At 41.7% G+C, this 14,416-nt stretch overlaps 1 protein-coding gene across 8 annotated transcripts in view; it reads left to right on the top strand.

Moving 5' to 3' along the window:
• Positions 1 to 7,894: 7,894 nt before the first annotated feature.
• Positions 7,895 to 14,416, top strand: part of adnpb (activity-dependent neuroprotector homeobox b) — a 119,634-nt gene continuing 113,112 nt past the window's right edge. For 2 of the 8 annotated variants that reach the window (XM_051932984.1, XM_051932983.1), the window contains exon 1: positions 7,895 to 8,065. The gene's annotated coding sequence lies outside the window, so the exon portion shown is untranslated. Of the gene's footprint in view, positions 8,066 to 8,176; positions 8,495 to 8,532; positions 8,613 to 8,931; positions 9,379 to 14,416 lie in introns of those variants that run through there. The other 6 variants (XM_051932986.1, XM_051932987.1, XM_051932982.1 and 3 more) reach the window with 4 other exon arrangements.

The raw sequence follows: 14,416 nt of genomic DNA, 5'->3' as shown, positions 1-14,416 counted from the left end.
AAAGCCGCAGCAGCAGTGGAGCTGCTCGGAGAATCGCTCTCCAGTGAGAGAGGGGAGCGAGATGGCCGGCCAAAAGTCCCTCCTCGTAACAGGCACGGGATTGGACAGCGTGTCCTGTCCTCTCGCCAGCGATTGGTTGGAGGCAAGAGCAGGGAATGTCCGTCCCGTGCTTCACAGAAACCCGAGTGGGCTGCAGGGAAGCGCCCATAGAGAGCAGTCGGTAAGTGGAACTACTGGCAAGGTAAGCCCACCGCCGGCTGCTTCTCTCTCCTTGGCAGCGGTGTTACAGGAGCTGCAAGAACAACTGCGCCTTGTGCTATCGCTGCCGGCCGGCCGAGCGATGTGCCCTCCGGGCGGAGACGCTGGAGTCAGGAGGGATGGCAGTGGTGTCGGATCGAGAGCCGCAGGCAAGAGAGGATTGGCGCGCTGCAGGAGCTCCTGGACAGAGAGGCACAGCGGGGAAGGTAAGGGAGACCGACCCCGTGAAGCTCCGGACGCCAGCGGGGCTGGGTCTGCACTCTTACAATGGGCAGATCTGAACCGTCGCGGCGTCCCAAAGTAAACGGAGGAAGCGGCTTGGGGATACCAGTTCCTCCGATAAGGGAGGACGTGCTGCTGAGTGCGCACGTATTACAAACGGCCGTCCTCTGAGGAGGCAGAGGAAATACCCGTTGGCTGAGAGGTGGAAACGGAGCGTGATCCCACTGGTGGTCCCGTGGCGGGGAGCACGGACTGCTCGGGCTGGGAGGCCGAAAAAAGGAGCATCGGGGTGCCGATCGGGGCCAAGAGCGTTGGCCCAACTAAGGACGAGCCGTGAGGCTGCGTCAGGGCAATGCCTCCGCCCTTGTTTTTCTGTTTTATTTTTAGGATCGGGCCCTAGGCTACGGAGTGTTGGCTTGCCGCCGAGGGGTTCACGTCCTCGCGGAACGGTCCGCTGGTCCCTGGAGGTCTCAGCTAGCGGGGGAGTTATGTCGCAGGTGGCTGGGTGCGGCCCGCAATCAGCCGCCTACTTAAGGAGCCGCCGCCCGGCAATCAAGGCTGGAGTCAGGTAGGAGGAGGACAAAGCCGGTGCAGAGGGGGCGAGGAGAGGCTCGAGTGTGTTGTGTGAAGAAGAGTGAGAAGGCTGAAGGAGCCAGGACTTTGGGAGACTGTGGGATTTGTTGGTGTGGTGCATGTAAGGACTTGTAAATAATAGTGACTTTGTAAATAAACGTGTGGTGATGGCTGCAAACGTGTCTGCCTGTCTGTGTCCGGGACGCACCCATTCACAATAGATAGATAGATAGATAGATAGATAGATAGATAGATAGATAGATACTTTTTTAATCCCAATGGAAAATTCACATACTCCAGCAGCAGCATACTGATAAAGAAACAATATTAAATTAAAGAGTGATAAAAAATGCAGGTAAAACAGACAATAACTTTTTATAATGTTAACGTTTACCCCACCAGGTGGAATTGAAAAGTCGCATAGTGTGGTGGAGGAACGATCTCCTCAGTCTGTCAGTGGAGCAGGACATTGACAGCAGTCTATCGCTGAAGCTGCTCCTCTGTCTGGAGATGACACTGTTTAGTGGATGCAGTGGATTCTGCATGATTGACAGGAGCCTGGTCAGTACCGTTGCATGACGCAGCATACCAGACCAAGTCTAGGAGACAAAAGGAAATTGAAAGATGTTTGAAGGAGAGAAGAAGCCTGCAAAAACAGTTTAAAAAGGCCACAATGGAAGAAAGGAATTGGAGGTATTGCAGGTGGAATTAAAACTGTGCTTTACAACATTATGAAGGGCAGAATGCATGAGACTGAAACAGTAGAAGAAAGAATTTCCATAAATACCCCTACAGGTGTGTAAAGGGCCTCTTTGACAACAAAAGCAGTGGATCACTTGCAATTTCTGTAAGGAAGCTGGACGAGCATCTAAAGAAAACCTACTGAGACAATCAGAGGAAGGAGCCAGTTTCTACTTAAAAAGACATGCCACCAATTCATTCACTTGAGTACGAGATGGATATAAAGCCTCTTACATGGAATGAGGTGAAAAATACATTGAAGAGGACTAGATCAGCATCTATTCCATGGCTAAATGGTGTCCTTTACAGCCTCTATAAGAATACCACAGGAGTCCTAAAATATCACTGGAAGCTAATGAAAGTGGCATAGGGAAAAGGAATTATTACTATGGCATAGAGAAGGGCAGTAGAGATTTTGATTCCCAAAGAAAAAAACTCCACAACCATTGCTAAATTCTGGCAGATCAGTCTTCTGAACATGGAAGGAAGGGTTTTCTTTAGGATTGTGGGCCAATACCTTGCAGTATTCTTGCTGGGTAATAACTTTGTTGATACATCAGTGCATAAAGCAGGGATATGTGGTTTCTCAGGATATCTTGAAGATGTAAATGTCATCTGGCACCAATTACAAATGGCCAAGAAAGAAAAGAGACTACATGTGGTGTTCTTGGATCTTGCTAATGCCTATGGCTCTGTGCTCCATGAAGTACAATAGACCGCTTTCAGTTTCTTTCATGTCCCATTAGTCACCACACAGATAGTCAAGGCTTACTTCAGTGATTTCCATTTCTGTGTTAACTAACTAAGAATGACATCACTGTGTGGCAGGTCCTGGAAGCGAGCATCATGGAGGGATGTACCATCTCTCTGATAGCATTTATTATGGCAATGTAGCTCAGTGTCCAGGTTGGCACGTAAGTGGTTGGAGAGTGGGAACCCTAACCCTAACTCATGCAGAGGCATGATTAAATAAGGCAATGGCTTAGCTTACCAAGATGCCTCAGCAGCACCGGGCTCTATTGAAATGGAGTACTTTCACTACCAATCTCTAACCTTGTGAAAGAGTTTGGATGTGCCAAAGCAAGTGTGGAAATGAAACTTACAGAATCCAGATACTCTGCTGTGAGAGACTCTGCAGCAATCCTAATAACAGGGAGGAAACAGACTCTAGCCACAGCTGTATTGGATGCAAAATCTACTCTCAAACTTATAGATTTGTGGGCTATGTCCAAGAAGGGAAAGGAGAATTTGGCCGTGGAACAACACCTACTGTACCTGGCAAAATGTGAGCCCAGCCATATGGCAGCAGTTGGTGGTTGAAGAGGACAGGCATCAAGAGGAGGTACAAAGGGGTACAAAAGCCATATTACAAGCCTAGCAAGGCCAATGGACAAGGTGGGAAGGGTTTGAGAAGAGGACACTGACATGGAAAGATCTGTGGAGCTTAGACTCCAACAGAGCTAGTTTTACCATCAGAGCTGCCTCCGATGTTCTACCCTTTCCTATGAACCTACATCAGTGGTTAGGGGTGGATCCAGCCTGCCCCTTGCGTTCATGTCCTGCAAACCTCAAGTACGTCTTGGTTGGGTGTAAGACCATCCTAACACAAGGGAGATACACTTGGCATAACAATCAAGTGTTGAGGGATATGGCAGCTAATTTTGAAGGCAGAAGGAAGATAATAAATGCCATGCCATTCAATGCCCAGACAACATTTCCACAACTAACAGCATCATTCAGAAATTAAGGAGTAGACAAAGTGCAAATCTCTGTCATCAAGAACCATACCCCCTAAACGCAGCCTGAGACTAAGAAATGTGTGTGGACTTAAGCCAGAGAATCATTTTCCCAATAGAAATTTCTAAGACCAACTTGAGATTGGATCCTCCAGTCCAAATCTTCTCAGAGTATCTTCATCATAGAACTTATAGTCCGATGGGTGGATGTTGTAGATGAGGCCTACAAAAGGAGAAAGCTGCATTATTCAAACCTTACATTAGAAGCAGAAGATCGTGGCTGGAATATAAAGATTTGCCCCATGGAGGTGGGGTGCAGAGACTTTGCAGCTGCTTCCACTGTAAAATTATGGAGCCAGGAATCAGAGGGCAGGCCCAAAGGATAGCGGTGAAAGCACTTTCTGATGCTGTTAAAAAGTGCAGTCACTGGTTGTGGTTAAACAGAGAAGACACCACCTGGGCTACAGGAAAAATCATATGCTCTTAAACTCAAACCCAGGTCTGATCAACCTGTGGTGAGCCTGCCTCAGCTGAGAGTGTCTTGTGTTTAAAAGGCTGAAACACCCAGGGATGCTGAGGATTACAAATGAAGATTGGTCTTTAGGACATCTACCCCTAGTAGCCAACAGCAGAATCCCACTCAAGTCAACCTCCATGCAAAGTGTCAGGGATTATAATGTTACTGTTAACAGTCTTTTTTCAGAAGGTACGGGTATGTACACTGCTGCCTTATAGCTCTAGGAAACTATCTGAATTCTGTCTCTGTTCTTATCTGAGCAAAGTTGTCGTATTCCCCATGTGTCTTTGTAGGTTTTACATACAGTATGTTGACAGTGCTGGACCCATTCACTCACTGTTCATCTTTGAAGACTTTAAACATGAATTAAAGACCTTATTTTAAGGGTGGTTATGGTAGCACAGAGGTTAGCTCTGCTGACTAACAGCTCGTAAGTTTAAATCGTGCCCAGGAATTGGTTTTGTGCAGTTTTTTCATTCTTCCTTTTATGTATGCAATTATTTTAGGTACTGCTTAAAATTTCAAATCTCAGAGAGACGTGTGTTAGGCTAACAGCAAGCTTTAAACTGATCTGCTGTGAGTGAGCATGACTTGCGATTGACTAGCAAAATGACCTGAATTTGTTACTAACCTTGCAAGCAATGCTTCAGGTCCTCTGCAAACTTAAAATAGTTTAAGCAGGTTCAGAAAATTAATGATAAAATGAATCTTATAATAAAATGAATGTTATAGAAAATCTATACACGTTATGTTATTATTACAAGAACAAGAAAATACGAACACATAACTCCAGTTCTTAAATCCTTACACTGGCTCCTAGTTAAGTTTAGGGAAGATTTCAAAATCCTCCTTTTAACATATAAAGCATTAAATGGCCAAGGTCCGGCTTACTTGTCTGAACTTATCATGACTTACAAACCAGAGCGCACATTAAGATCTCAAGATGCCGGTCTGCTTATGATTCCAAGGATTAATAAAATAACAATGGGAGGTAGAGCTTTTAGTTACAGGGCCCCTAAACTGTGGAATGGTCTGCCTGCTACTATAAGAGATGCCCCTTCGGTCTCAGCTTTTAAATCCTGGCTGAAGACTCACTACTTCAGTTTAGCATATTCTGACTAGAGCTGCTGGTTAACTGTACAGACTGCATCTCTGTTATTAGTCATTAGCACTAAAACATAGGTAACATGATAGTTATAATTGGATACTAACCCTCACCTATTCTGTTTCTCTTCTCGGTACTCAAATGTGGCACTTGGTGCCACGGCCCACCTGTCAAGTTGTTTTGCCTGCCTAAGGTAAAGTCATCCCTAATGGAGGATTGCAGGAATCATGGGAAGGAGGGGTCCTTTCATCGGAATGGCTGGCCCAGTGCTGTTTCAGCCATGGAATGGCCAAATGGGGGAGGCAGCTTGATGGATGAGGTCTCCAGGACTCTAAATATATCCAAATCTTCTTATGTGATATCATCTACTGTTAAATTCTGCTCCGTACTTCTAAAATTTTTATTTTTATACTGTATTGAGGATTTGTTTTGTTCTGTGTATTGTATTGTATTGTATTGACCCCCTTCTTTTTGACACCCACTGTACACTCAACCTACCTGGAAAGGGGTCTCTCTTTGAACTGCTTTTCCCAAGGTTTCTCCCATTTTTCCCTACCACGTTTTTTTGGAAGTTTTTCCCTGTCTTCTTAGACAGTCAAGACTGGGGGGCTGTGAAGAGGCAGGGCCTGTTAAAGCCCATTGCGGCACTTCTTGTGTGGTTTTGGACTATACATAAATAAATTGTATCGTATTGTATTGTATGTTAAATAACAAACCAACCAGAGACCACTTCAAAAAGGATAATTACCTTTTTTAAACAGTTTAAATAAATGAGTTTTGGTGCTTCATGCTTTCGAAAAGAATTTTATAAGAGGCAAAATTAGAAGTGTCTTAGGGAGTCATTGGATCTTGGGGAAAATGAGGACCACTCCAGTGCACGCCAAAGTCTATGATGAAAGTCTAGAGAATGTCACTTTGGGTGCAGATCTTTATAGAAGTTGCATACTTTGAAATAGGAATTGTAAAGACTTTATTAAAGGATGGTTCCTCGTGAATAGCTAATGAATGAAGGAAGGTCTTGCTCTCTGACTTGTCTGGAGGTGTAGTGCAATGGTTCCTCCCACCAATTCAGATGGGTGCATTATACCCATCCCAACTTTTAATTGCTTAATGAATCTTATTATGGATTAGGCTGAGGCTCTGTGGTCTTTCTCTGACTGGATGGAGATACCCATCTTGAACTGAAGACATGGCACTTTCATATGAATAAATAATATTTCATACTAACATGCAGAGTTGGAATTTTCTTATTCTTAACATAATGATATGGTTTTGGTTAATATTTTGTTACTGTTTAAATTCAAGTTATTAAACTTTTGTGTTTATTGTATGTTTTTTTTCATCTATGCTTTTTTAGGGGAAGTCACTTCTGTCCTCCCTGGAGAAAACAAAACTGCTAAGAAACCAATTTTTGCTTTTGTCTAGGGTTGCCTCTGACTACTGCCAGAGCAGAAAGTTAACACTGCAGAGTACCTGCTTCACAAGAGTAACAGTGCATGGAAAAAGAGGTCATTGAATGCAGGTCTTGGTATAGCTAAGGTGTCACTCTAACTGTCTCATGTATGTGGTTATTGTCTGTTGTCAGTAAGATACTGTATAAGTGAGGGACTCTTACTGAACTTCACATTCATATGAATAATTCCTGTTTCTTTTTTTCTCATTAGCATGCACAGACATAGCTGACAACCCTTTCTGAACTTTGCTGGTATGTTGCCAAAGAGTTATTTTGAATAACCCTTCTCTACAACAAATTTTTATTATAAATCCTGCTTATTATTTAAACAATTTTGAAAGCATAGTACAAGCTTGTAATGGGATGCTGCAATACAGCAAATTTCCAAAAAGAAAAATGAAAAGGAAAAAATCAACCCAGTACATGCACTATACTGCTTTTAGATTCACATGGAGTTGTTCTACTGACAGTTTCATGTAGGACTGAAGCAGGGTCAGAATGAAATGTTTTTAAAACATTTACAGAAGCTTCATGTGGCTCAGGTCATCAGTAACATGATATGATTAGAAAATATTCTTCATCCAGATGCATGGAACAAACTGATGGGACTATCTACGCTGGTGTCCGGTTTCTTGTATTATGCCTATGTTTCACCTAGAAGACATGAATTCAAAGTTATAATTTTAAGAAGGTGCAGCACATGGGGTACCAAATCTGACAACAAAAACTACATAAGGGACTAATTATTCTTTTCACGTCCAGAAGGATAGACATAGCAGTAGAGGTCACTTTGGCATTTGGCTACGTGATTCATCAGCAAATCCAAGTTAGTAGAAGCCATCCTAGATCCACGTTTCACACAAATATGGTACAGTTCAGATATGCCTGTAATTTTCTAGGCAACGAGCAAATGGTACGCATTTTTATTCCCCTTCAAAACACATTCAAAAGGGATACACATCTCCAGCAATGACAGCCCAAGCCTGCTTGCTGCGTCGTTCATGACGGGCTGCGGAACCGGAGCAGATGTGCTCCAAAGGGAAGTGAGTTAAAGCTCTCATTCTGGGGGCCGCCCTCGGGACTCCCGCGCGCCAGGGGGCGGGGTGTACGCCACCCGCAGCTGTCAGCCACACAGAGTGTAGCGGCCCCGAGACCGCTGGGTTCTAGAAAAGTAGTTCTGGTGCAGGAGGCGCAGTGATAACAGCATGCCACCTGAACCCCAGCGCCAGAGAGTTGTCAGGCACAGTATACATCCGATCCCCGGCCAGAGGAAGGCGCCAGCACCTAGCTAAACGCATGCGTAATGTTGCGAGCGCCCGCCCGCCGCGGGACGCCCCCTACCGGCCTTTCTCCGCTTTCTAACTAGTGTTACCCTCACACGCAAGTCGGTCGGGTTTGGCTTTTCAACATTGTGCTCCCATCTTGTTTTCGACGTTCTTCATAGGCAGCCTCGTGCAGGGGTGAGTTCCATTATCAAAGGTATTGGGGATCGGGAATAGGTTTGAGGGTTCTACTGAGCAGCTCAACGCCGCTCTCTGTCGGACAAAGCTCTGCCTTATGGTAATCAAACCCATATGTCACTTCCGCTCTTTCTCGAGCGCCATTTTAGTCAGGGCAGGATCGGCTGGGGTGCATTGTCTGAGGGGGTGAAATTTAATAATAAAAATATAGCGAGGCTAAAGAACACAAGACTGATGAGACCCTTATTTCCTTGTCCACGGAATGCCTAGATGAGAGGCGACAGCACCTTGGTAGGCAGCAAAGGGCGGGAGCAGCGGCGGCTCCCGGTCGGTGTCTTTTCTGCGCCGTCTTGCTGAAGCCCGGCGAGCTCCCTCTTTCGGCTCGGTGTGTTTCCCCGGAGTGAAGAAGCAGCGGAGTGCGGACGGTGGGTGAGTGAGCGAGGAAGAGGAGGAGGAGGAGGAGGAAAAGGGAGAGAGTGTGAGGGAGAGAGAGAGAGGCCGCCCTTTGTCTCCATTGCGGATCGGCTGCATCCCCGCTATCCGGCAGGTAAAGCGACCTGCTGTCTTCGCGTGGGCAGCGCACACGTTTTGCAGCAGTGTTTTAAAAGCATTTTTTGCTGTTGTGCAATAATTTTTATAGTCGTGTGTCAGCCCAGCGTCTGTCTGTCCCAGAAGGTAACTAAAACCCGCGTTTCCTTCTCACCTCGGCCGAGCCGCCGTTTTCTTTTTTACTTGACTACCGCCGGAGGTGAGTAGAGATCGATTTTAGTCGTAGAAAAAGAAAGGCGAGTTTTGTACACAATGGCTATAAAATCGTTTTCAGTTTAGAATTCGGGGTAGATGAAGATTGTGAAATAATTCCATTAGGTGGTGTTGAATTTTAATTTCATTAACGTTACATTTAACATGTTTAAACGTATTGTACATATAGAATAAGCCGCACATCATTTCACCTTTTTGTGTTGTGGGGGGAGGAGAAGGAGGAGGATGACTTTTATTCGCGACGCAGTGTTTTAATAAACCTCATTTCGGTAGCAAGTTGGTAGTAATTCCCGAGCGACGTTAACGTATTGTCCCCGATTGTTGAATAGGAGAGTAATCTAAATATCTGGTTTTGACAGTCTGTGCTTTGACTCCCGATCTGAGCGGTTTTACTGCTTGGCGTGTGCTTGTGAGTGAGCAAAAAAAAAAAAAGGGGGAGCCTCTGGTTAAGCGGCTCAGTTACTTTTACCTGCCTCTAGCCCTGTCATCGTGCTTATTCAAGTGGGAGCGTAGTGGCCGATTGGGAACACAGAACATTAATGAATGGAAAGGTAATTATCCCCGTTTTTTGGATGATCGTGACGTTGCATAGAAAATGGCGCGGTCGAACTTTGTGAATATGAATTCATCATGCCTCCCCTTTATTCATGGCACATTTTTGAACGAGATACGTCTGCCGCCTTGACGTATTCGGGTACTGGCGATCACTTCCCAAATTGACGTCTCGGGAAAGTTTTCTACCGCTTCCACGAAGATGTATTCTAGGTGGAATTGTCGTCTATTAATCTATTATACGTATGTAGTCGAAAGCGCCTTTGACTGCTGGACATAATAATGCCTCCGCCCAAAATGTGCTGCAGACATGTCAGAAAATCCTACTTCCCATCTAAGTCGATAGGGGGCGCAATTCTGTTTAGTTGTGGGAGGCTGCTAAAGGGATATGATTTGGGTTACATAAGGAGAGATGCGCAGCTCGGCAGCGCCATCTACCCACTGCCAGCGGGGGAACAGAGACCTTCTTACTGAGCAATTTGTTGCACACATGACTGCAGATGGAATGGAGGATGGACAGGCCCGAGTGAGCATGTAAAAGGCAGTATTTGAATTTGTCTTTAATTGCAGGTCAGCTGTACACAGATCATGTATAAGGTATGGTAATACTAATGATGTGAATTTGGGAAGGTGTCTTTCATCCTTGCAGCTTACTGCTTTAAGCAAGTATTCAAATCATATGAGCTGCAAGCCACATAAGATATACCTAATTGACCCTTTTTTAGGACACAGTTCAATTTTTGTGCTTTGTACCTTAATCATGCACACACAAACTGTAATAACTGCCATGTATTATGACAAAACTGACCAGTTGACTTCCCCTTATGTATCTTTAGTTCCCATGGAATATTAATGCTTGAATACATGGATAATAATCTGCATCAATTTATTCATCTTAATGATACATGTATTTAAAGATAGAAAAACATTTTTATAAATGTGTATACTGCAGAAATACCTACTTTTATGAATGAAAAATAGTTGTTCAAGTTCTGCTGCACTGTACTTCTTTTCAGTTAGCCATTCTAAAGTTGAGTACATTGTGTTGAATGCATAGAGTAGTTCGAAACGATTCATCAAGGACACATCTATTTGACTAGTTCTGTGAAGAAAGTAGTTGAAATTCAATGAGTAACACATTTTCATTTATACTTACTCATTTTTGATTTGGATTTCTTATCATTGATGGGTCCGTATTTTCATCATTGTATAATTTGTACACTTTGCTCATCCATTTTGTACTTTACATAACATTTTCAAAGTTAATTGTTTCTGAAGTATATTAACACTTTTGTTGGTTCAATACCATTATAAGTGTTTACAGTGATGTTTAATTTATACAGATCTTATACTTAGCAAGAAAAGCACATGTCCATACAGACATTTATCAGTAGTTAAGACATTTGCTTTTTTTGCGAAATCCAGATTTTGTCCTGTTTTACAGCTATCTCTCCATTGTTTTCCTTATATCATTTTTCTATTTTGAATGGAGATAAACCCTAGCCTTTCAGCAAGAGGTGCACAGGAGGAACTGGAAGTAGATTCAGGGCACATACAGAGATCAACCTGTATGTACAGTATTTGCAAAGGGACAGTGTAGAGCCACTGTTTGGCATGAAAATATATCTTGGGACTGTGAGAGTAATACAGACTCCCAGTGGAAGCTTGTTGAAACATGCAATCAACAATCCTGCCACCTAGGGCTCAGTTATCCATAAATTGTACTTTAACACAGCAACAAAATCTGTGCTGTGTGGAAAAATACCAGTCCAGTAAAATCTTTAGATATTTTTGTGATGAACACATTAAAATAAACTGAATTCTGAGTTAAGTTTTTTGGCTAAAGTTAATAGTAATCCTGAAATGTATTGATGACACAATTGCAGTTCATTAATGTTTGAAAGCAAATACATTTCTGTTCTTTCTGAAATTTCTAATTTTAATTGTAACATAAAGCATAGAAGATGATTACTCCTCAGTAATTGCACAATGTGTAGCAGATCAGGCTGAACATATTGTTTCTTTGTTACACATTATGTTCTCTTCATTGTGATGTTTGCTAGGCACAATTCAGTTACTGAATGTTTTGACCATTTTAAAACAAATGAAAAGTACAATTAGATGTTTATTCTGTTGGGTTGTGTGGAAGGCTTGGCAGAGATATAGTACTATAAATAGCCAGAAGGACTTAAAGTTCCTCAAGAAACCAGCTGTAGTCAAATGACCCATCCATTCTTATAGATTAACAGTGTTCTAATAGTTGAGCCACACAGTTTATAATTAGGGTTTTTATGTCAAATTAAAAAATACATGTTATTTGATTCTACAGTTTGGAAAATAGTTTAATGCTGAAGAACTCAGCAAATGGGTTATTTTGAAGCATTGCTCATAGTTTTATTATTATTTAGGTGGTAATTAACATAATTTGTTTTCTACTTTTATCCCTCCATTATAGTAACTGTAAACTAAATAGAAGTTAACTGAACACTTTCTTTGATACATTTTTCATGAGTGCATGTAGTACTAGGGTGTTGTACCATGTTAGCCATTATGAATGTAGAGAAAAGCCAAGCAAAATGACACCTTTTATTGGCTAACTAAAAAGATTACAATATGCAAACTTTCAAGGCAACTCAGGCCCCTTCTTCAGGCAAGATGTAATCAATTACTCTACATTCATGAGTGCATATAATCTTACTTGGTTATTATTAAGAATCTTGGTCAAACTGGTCAGCAATAGTAATCATATAGAGAAAATTGTGTTGTTATGTTGGGCTGGAAATTGGCACTGATGTCCCCATTTGATTTTGATTCACAATGTCCCAATCTGATTTGATATAGATTTTATCTTGACTGAATTAGTGTGCACTGATATATTTGAAGTCATGGTTTTGTAGAACTTGCTTAACCATGCACAGAGAACATGAAAGGTATCTACACTGACTTCGTAACATGCATAATCAAGGAATACATTTAAGAAGAAATACTTGATTAGTAATGAACAGTTAACATCAGTATTGTATTAGGAAGATGGGAATACAATATCATTGCGCTTTGTAAAGACAGCCAGTCATCTATGTAGCTCTGCATACTGTATAGGAAGAAAGGTGTCTCTCACTGTGACTGGCTTGCAGCATGCTTGTGTGCAAAACAGTGATTTTTAATGTAGTAACGTGATTGTCACTTAGGAATCTGCTGCCCTGGATGTTCTGCTGTTGTAATTTAGGGCTACTGTCCGTGCTGACCTGAGACATGGCAATGCTTTACTTAAGATCTTCATAAAGCCTATATAAGCAAATAACTTGACATGTTTGCTTTCTCATTGATATTGCATATGGCAGTTCAAAAACCTGTGTCATTTGTGTAAAGCCATTGTTTTTAATAATGGTGTAGGGTCTCATATATATATGAAGATAAAAACTGCTATAGATTCTATTTTTTGGGCATGAGGTGAATTAAATGGATGCTTAGGATGCTGCTATCTCCTGTGTGAATTGTTTAGGCTCTACTCCTTTGGCTTAGGTTTATCGGTGGCATTGGGATAAATGATTTCTTGGGTTTGTTGTGTTACAGCTGTACTTTACCTCTGAGCTGTACAGCTTATGTATGGCTTTGCTTTTATTCAGTTGCTCTTTACAGACATACTGTTTTGAATTCGTAGGAAGTCCACACATCTGATTTAAGTCTCTAAGGTGCCGATTAATCAGTAAAGTGCTTTTTCTGTAGGAAGCCTTAATAGGTGCATTAGCGACATCTACTGGATTGGATGCCAAAAATGAAGATAAGCAAAACTCTAATTGAGCATTGAGTTTCACAAGATCTTGAGACTTAAAGAATCGATATTGAATTGTTTAAATGAAAAATAATTAATTGGGAATTGATATTATTACCTAGGCCTAGTGGTATATATTGTTGCAGGTTTTTACTTTCTGTGCATGTTTTTTAAACATGTACTTCATGGTATATGTGACGTGCCTTTTTTTTTTTTTTTTTTTTTTTTTGTTCTCCCTTCTTAGCTGGTAGTGCTAGGTGATGGGTTGGTGTCAGTGGATAGGCAGTTGTTCACAGTAGATTATTGAGGGAGTGAGGGTGAGTTGAGTACCTTGTTACAGCTTTTAATGTAATTCCTCTAAGTTGTGAACTTTATCATCTCAGTGACCAAAAACCTTGGTGTTCCATCCAGTCTCACATAGCACTTAATTAAAGACAGTTTATGAAGCACATGTTAGTGGGAGTACTTTGTTAATGATTAGTTACTGTGGTATTCTATAAATGCAGATCCACTCAGTTTAGTGCATAGACATAATCATTTTAGTGCATCACCAGTTACCTCTTCTTCCAAAAAGCTGATTAGGGCAAGAAACTATTTAGTATGCTTTAGTTTTATGTTTTGTTATTATTTAGAACTATGAAGACAGCCCCAACATCTTAGAATGATAGTTTAAGGTCCAGTTTATAGTTCACACTCAGAACATGCATGCATCATGGTTGGCACGCGTTCATTTGACACGTCCTCAGAAATTAAAGCAACGTAGTAGTACCAGGAAAAAAATCTGGGGTCACAGTGTGTTCAAGTTACAATATGATGTCAGAGTCTTTGTTTATTATCAGTATGTGACATCAAACCGCTTTGCAGATCCTACAGGATCAATGTGTGTATTTCGATGTTTAATGAATGGTTTAATGTGGTGAAGCAAAGCAAATCATCAAACATATGCTGACATACAAATGTGTTTGTGGTGCTTTTCTTCATCTAATTCTTGCTTAGGTAATACAAGCATCACATATTTCTTGTCGTAATGAAACAATACATTTTAGAGGTCTCGTATACCATCTTTTGTGCTGTCTTTTTTTTTTTTTTTTTTTTTTTTTTTTTTTGAACACCTTCGCAACAGCTTCAGAATATACGGAAGCGTATATGAGCCATAGTGAAAAACAATTAGGGACACAGTGAAGAAATGAAAGGTCTATTTCATGATAAAAGTGTAAATTTCATCTTAGTTTATTTTGTCATTAAAGTAGACTGTTGTAAACGTC

Source organism: Erpetoichthys calabaricus, chromosome 10, assembly GCF_900747795.2.
Source record: "Erpetoichthys calabaricus chromosome 10, fErpCal1.3, whole genome shotgun sequence".
Taxonomy (NCBI): Eukaryota; Metazoa; Chordata; class Cladistia; order Polypteriformes; family Polypteridae; genus Erpetoichthys; species Erpetoichthys calabaricus.
Note: the sequence above shows the minus strand (reverse complement) of the source record. Positions and strands in the feature narration are given on the sequence as shown.